General features: G+C 41.6%; 1 long non-coding RNA gene across 1 annotated transcript in view; it reads right to left on the bottom strand.

Moving 5' to 3' along the window:
• Positions 1-6,392: 6,392 nt before the first annotated feature.
• Positions 6,393-6,714, bottom strand: part of LOC133499599 (uncharacterized) — an 88,741-nt gene continuing 88,419 nt past the window's right edge. The window contains exon 5 of the long non-coding RNA XR_009794703.1: positions 6,393-6,657. This is a non-coding gene — a long non-coding RNA (uncharacterized LOC133499599). The remainder of the gene's footprint in view (positions 6,658-6,714) is intronic.

The following is a 6,714-nucleotide window of genomic DNA, read 5'->3' as shown; positions in this document are numbered from 1 at the left end:
CAGGCAGTAGCTATGTTTGACTGGGAGGAACTGAGCCAGACAGAAGACAAAAGCGAGCATAACAGTCCAGACAGGGTAGGTCAGCCATTAGAGGCTGAAACGAAGGAACAGGGCAGCCAGCTGCTGGTGCGACGGGAGGGGATCCCGAGCCATTGGTGATCAACAAGGGTTAAGGGAGTTCTTAATAATTTTCTGCTTAGCAAAATGTACTTCTTCCCTGTCCAACTGGCTTGGCACTCCAGCTGAAGTATATAAGATGAATCATCCTTGAATCATTGATGCAAACTTTTAAGTGTGTACCATTCTGAAACCGTGAGGGTCCATAATCAAAAATTAATTGTTTGGCACTTTTTCCAAATCAGCATACAAGAAAGGGGAAATGTAGAATCATAAGTCTAACTGTAGAGGTGGTTAAATATAGTTGATGAATAGGAGAATGTTTTTTTGCACAGGCTATATTTCCTTTTTCCTTGGTTTTCCCCACCAAATCACATGGGGAGACATTGGAATGTCTTTAGTGACAGGAAACGATGGATGTTCTAATGTGTGTGTGTGGTTTTTTTTTTTGTCCTTGTCTGCTCTTGTACAAAACTCTTAATCCACTGCAAAAGGTTGAGTGTACAAAACAATAACACTCACTACAGATTACAAATGTACACAGGGCCACTGCAAACATGCAAGGGCTCAATGCCGGCACAGAAGCAACAATCCTACATTCGTCCTTCTCAGTCAACTCTTCATAAAAGGAAGCTCTATGTGAGTACTAACCTCCAAAGTAGAGAGCAAAGTAAAATACCTGTACATGTAGAGTCTTGCAGTCCTGATACACATCTTAGCCCACATCACCCGTAATGTTACATTGTTTTCAAAGGTGGCAAGACTCTAATTGAAAGTCTCCCAACACTAGCTACTTCTTAACAAAAATGGGTAAAACTATTTTCTTCACAAAGTGTTAACATGTCAAACGTAACATATTTTTGTATTTCGGGACTCCAGATAACCAAATTGTGTCATTGGCAAACTTGTGTGAAGGTGAATTATTTGTTTGGGTTTGCATCTTAGATATGAAGTCCTGCCAGTCTGTGCCTCCGATAACAACCTCCCAGCATCACTTGTAGAACTAATGTAGCATGCTCAGTTTAAAAAGGGCAGCAGTTGTGTAAGCAACTCCAGCTACCCATCAGATCAGCCCTGCCTGGACTGAGCTGAACCCTCAAAGGACTTCGGTCCTATGCTCAACACTCTATAAGCCCCTCTACATGCTTTGTTCCCTGCCAGCCCTGCGTGTACCTGGAATTGAATAGAAACCAGACAGTATTACCACATCCCACCACCTCCCACCAACACACACAACCGACGGTCTCCTCTGACACCACTCTTGCTCGGCACAATGAGGATTTATTATTGCTCAACTGAACTGCAAGCTCTCGGACACAGCATATTGCCTCCCACGGCAGTCCTCAGACCAGGAGTGCAGCAAGATGAAGCACAGGCAGGCAGGACAGCAGCAGGGGGGCCCAGGGTGGGGATTGGGAAAGGGTGGGAGTGGAGGTTGTGTGCATGGGAGGGATTAACAGACAAGAGCGCTGAGTTGGGGGGAGGGGGCCAGAAATGAACAGGAAATTACTGCCTTTGATGAGGCTGTGGCAGATTATGGAGAGACTGAAATCTTCAAGGTGTCTTGTTTTCCGACCGCAATAAAAAAATCAGTTTGATAAGAAAATACCAGAACTCTTCAAGGCACCCTTGTGTCACTTTCCCCTGGTTCCATTGGACTCGTACAGGTGCTTAATCAACACTCAGGAAACTCGCCCAGCCCCCAAACTTTATAGTTGAACCGTTCCCTTCCCAGCATTTTCTTCTCCTTCAGACACCAGTTTGACCACATCATGGGAATCCTATTTAGCTCCGACCCATTTTCACCCGCTGAAAAATATGAATCCAGTCCAATTTGCAAAAAAAAAACAAAAAAAACTGCTGCTTCAAAATTTGCCTCCTCTAGATATTTCTTTCAGGTTGTCCCGTTAGGGGTCGCCACAGCTAAACACTCATATTTGTTTGACACAGTTTTTATGACGGATGCCCTTCCTGACAAAACCCCTCTTGGGGATTGGAGGCCCCACTGGGATATGTACTCACAATCTCTGGTTTACCCAATCAGCACTCTAACCACTGGGCTATGGGCCCTCTCAAAATTTACCTCCTCTGCCAAGTGAAATCATATTCTAAATAAGTATTCTTTTGCTAGTGTCATGTTCAGTGGTCATACTAAATGTAAGCTTGTGTGCATTCACTCATATCAAACAAAACAGCACACAGTTCAACGATTAATGATTGGATGAATAATATGATTATTGATTTTTTTTGTCAATTAAACAATGAATTTAACATATGACATTTGAATATTTTGCGTGACAAATACACAAGCCCCTCTGTGCCTTAAGTGCGTTTCTGAGCACGAGGGGAGATGTTAATGTGTGTTCAGTGAATATCAGGGTCGATTAGAGAATTTCGTCTGGTCGAGCTACAGCAGATTAGACATTGCCTGCCTAATAAAGCAGATATATGCCGCAGGCCAGTCATCTAGCGCTGTGACCTACATTGGTCTGATGTGCACGTCACTTCCCATTACTCTGACAATTGAACGCCACATCTGCTGAGTGGACCATGAGCTGCCTACCCTCCCCACGGGCGTAGCCTTGCTCGCCATAACCTCATGTTGTTACTAACCTTGGCTTCAATAAGTGTGAAGTGAGTCTCAGTGAGGCATTGCCACTCCGCCTGTCAGTCCAAAGTGTCTGTGGTAGATTGGTCATGCAAGCAAAATGTTGACCTTGATGGTAACAAATCTAAGCATCAAGTCATGTCGTGTCATACTGAATAAATGTAAGATAAATGTTAACCCCTCTGCTTTGGTTTCAGCATCAAGTCAAGGGAGTTTGTCAGTTTTTGTCTCTTGAATATCTTGTTCTTCATGCCTCTATTTTCTGCAAATAATTGAGAATGAAGGAGGCCCTGTAGCTCAGTGGTTAGAGCACTGGTTTGATAAACCAGGGGTTCGTATCCCACTGGGGCCTCCACTCCCTGAGAAGGGTTGCGTCAGGAAGGGCATCCGGCGTAAAAATTGTGCCAAACATATGTGCGTTCATCTGAGATGACACGCTGTGGCGACCCCGAAAGGGACAAGCCGAAAGAAACTTACTTACTTACTTAATTGAGAATGAAGCCCAGAGATGATGCAGATTCCTGAAAGAATAAAATTGAATTAAAAATAGGATTAGGGTTAGTTCGCTATTTTGTGGTTCACCTTTTCCGGATTTATGCATTCTGGTTATTTTTTTTAACACAGTGGTACCTCTTCGAACAAAATTAATCCGTACTGGAAGTCATTTTGTCACGTAAAATTTTAGTAAGTAAGTAAGCATTTGCGGAGAGAAGGGTGAGTGAAAAGCAAAAGGCATTGTGGGGGACAGAGGAGGAGACAAATTTTGACACCTGAGACAAAACATTCGTATGAATGTATCCAAGCACACAACTTAATTCCACTAAAGTTTCTTGGGGCCCATGGTGAAGAAAGATGAATAAACTTGTGGAAAAAAAACATGTAAAAGTTGTAATTTTCCAGCGTGTAATAGCATGATTCAGTGACAGTTGAGTGTCCAAGAGAAACGCAAAGCATCATGGGTAAAAAAGATGCTACAGTGATAGACAATAGGGGACCAGCTCTATCGCACTACACAAACCAAGTTACGGGATGTACATCATGGGTAAAGATTGACATCCCTCCTACAAAATGGGATTCCAGGAAGATGCTACGTTGATACCCAATGGTATAGCAGCTCTATTGCGCCATACAAGCCTAGGTAGAGGATGTTTACTATTGGTGGAATTTGGAGGCTGCAAATCCAGAGCCTATTTTTTCCTTTTGTATCCTGAATTTCCTGTGTAACTAGAGACAATATAATTCATAGGAGACGTTTCATAATCTGAATTTTTCATTACGAGATGTTAGAGGGACCACCGTATTCATTTCCCCCAATAAATTCACCATATCGTATGATTATAAGTGTATGTTTAATGTTTGGTGGTAAAATAAATGTTAAAAAATCTAATAACCTAATCTAATAACCTTCACATAGTACTACTGTGAAGTACAGTTTAAAAGTTTAAGGGGATAGAAAGTTTTTTTAAGCATATGGTAGAGATTAACAGGAGTGTTGGGAAGATTAATAAGAGTCTGGGCTGAATCATACATCTTTAGAATACAAATAATCTTAAAAAAGCAGTAATAGTATAAATTATTTTAGGTATATTAGTATAATATGTTAAAACATATTTTTATATTATTATTAGATATGTATGTAGAGAGTAACGAGAAAAGGATCTCTACAGGTTGGCCAGACACAGGGATAGAGATGGGAAAGATGTGCACCAAGTAAAGGTGATTAAGGATAGCGATGGAAATATGTTGACTGGTGCCAGAAGTGTGCTAGGTAGATGGAAAGAGTACTTTGAAAAGTTAATCAGTGAAGAAAATGGGAGAGAAGGAAGAGTAGAAGAGGCAAGCATGAACGACCAGGAAGTGGCAATGATTAGTAAGGGGGAGGTTAGAAAGGCATTGAACAGAATGAAAAATAGAAAGACAGTTGGTCCTGATGACATAGTAGTGGAGGTATGGAAGCAATTTGGAGACGTGGCTGTGGAGTTTTTGACCAACTTATTCAATGGAATACTAGCGGGAGAGAAAATGCCAGAAGAATGTAGGTAAAGTGTGCTAGTCCCCATTTTTAAGAACAAAGGCGATCTTCAGAGCTGTGGAAACTATAGAGGAATAACGATGATGAGACACACAATAAAGTTGTGGGAAAGAGTAGTGGAGGCTAGACTCAGGACAGAAGTAAGTATCTGCGAGCTAACAGTATCATGCCTAGAAAGAGTACCAGAGATGCATTATTTGCCTTGAGGATGCTCGTGGAAAAGTACAGAGAAGGTCAGAAGGAGCTACTTTGTGTCTTTGTAGACCTAGAGAAAGCCTATGACAGAGTACCAAGAGAGGAACTGTGGTACTGCAAGCACTGGTCTGGTGTGGCGGAGAAATATGTTATATATAACATAGTACCGAATAGTACACATCATATATGAGGGCAGCAGAACAGCGGTGAGATGTGCCGTAGGTGTGTCAGAAGAATTTAAGGTGGAGGTTTGCGGTAGTAATGGATAGGCTGACAGATGAGGTTAGACTGGAATCCCCTTGGACTATGATGTTCGCAGATGATATTGTGAATACTTGGGGTCAATAATACAGAGCAATGGAGAATGTGGTAAGGAAGTGAAGAAACGGGTCCAAGCAGGGTGGAACAGTTGGCGGAAGGCGTCTGGTGTTCTATGTGACAGAAGAGTCTCCGTGAGGATGAAGGGCAAAGTTTATAAAAAGTGGTGAGGCTGGATTGGAGATGGTTGCACTGAAGGAATAACAGGAAGAAGAACTGGAGGTAGCAGGAGTGAACAGTTTGGATAGGATTAGAAATGACCTCATTCAAGGGACAGCCAAAGTTGGATGTTTTGGAGACAAGGTTAGAGAGAGCAGCCTTCGATGGTTTGGACATGTTTAGAGGCGAGAGAGTGAGTATATTGGTAGAAGGGTCCTGAGGATGGAGCTGCCAGGTAAACGAGCAAGAGGAAAACCAAAGAAAAGGTTGATGGATGTTGTGAGAGAGGACATGAGGACAGTGGGTGTTAGAGAGGAAGATGCACGAGATAGACTTGGATGGAAAAAGATGACACATTGTGGCAAGGCCTAACGGGACAAGCTGAAAGGAAAAGAAGAATATATATGTATGTGTATGTATATATAAAGGCTGCACAATATTGGAACGAAAAGTATTTTTAAACCTACAATATAGAGATACTGCGATGTGAAATAATACCTGGTAAGTGCTAGAAAACATTTTCCATACCGATTACTTTAGAGTTCAGTTTACCATTCCAAGAATTCGTCCTTAAAAATGTTGAACTGAATTGTGCTTTTTTTTTCCTCTTCATTATATTGCTTACAGGCTATTTACCCTCAAAATACTGGCATTTCATTTCCCCATTGTTGCAACCCGATCTGTCCAGACTAGTCAGCGGCTGCATCTTTCACCATACAATCTTAAAAACATGAGGCAAAATTCATTGCTTGAATGGTGTTTTTCAAAATGAGGAAATGAGTAATTAAAACACAGACACAACTTTTGTACTAATGTGGAAAAAATAAATAAATAAATAAATAAATAAATTATATATATATATATAATATATATATATATATATAAAATAAAGGTTAAATAAAATAACTAAAAATAAATCTGGTTGTGGAGTGACTGATTGTGCAGAGGTTCACATGCCTGACTTTAGTGCGGGCAGTGTGGGACCGATTCCCGCTCAGTGATGATGTGGATATTTGGCCTGCAACTGACTGGCGACCAGTTCAGGGAGTGGTCCGCCTTTCGCCCATAGCAAGCAGGGATAAGCTTCTGCTCTCCAGTGACCCTTGTGAGGATAAGCAGCTTGGATAATAGACGGATGGAAATCCGGTTGCACAAGGATAGACTCCCTCTTGTAACTGGCATGTGGCTGTACCCAGAAGTCCAAACCCAATTCCAATGAAGTTGGGACCTTGTGTTAAACATAAAAACAATACAATGATTTCCAAATCATGTTCAACCCACATTT

This window comes from Syngnathoides biaculeatus, chromosome 4, assembly GCF_019802595.1.
Source record: "Syngnathoides biaculeatus isolate LvHL_M chromosome 4, ASM1980259v1, whole genome shotgun sequence".
Classification (NCBI taxonomy): Eukaryota; Metazoa; Chordata; class Actinopteri; order Syngnathiformes; family Syngnathidae; genus Syngnathoides; species Syngnathoides biaculeatus.
This window is presented reverse-complemented; position numbering and strand designations above follow the sequence as displayed.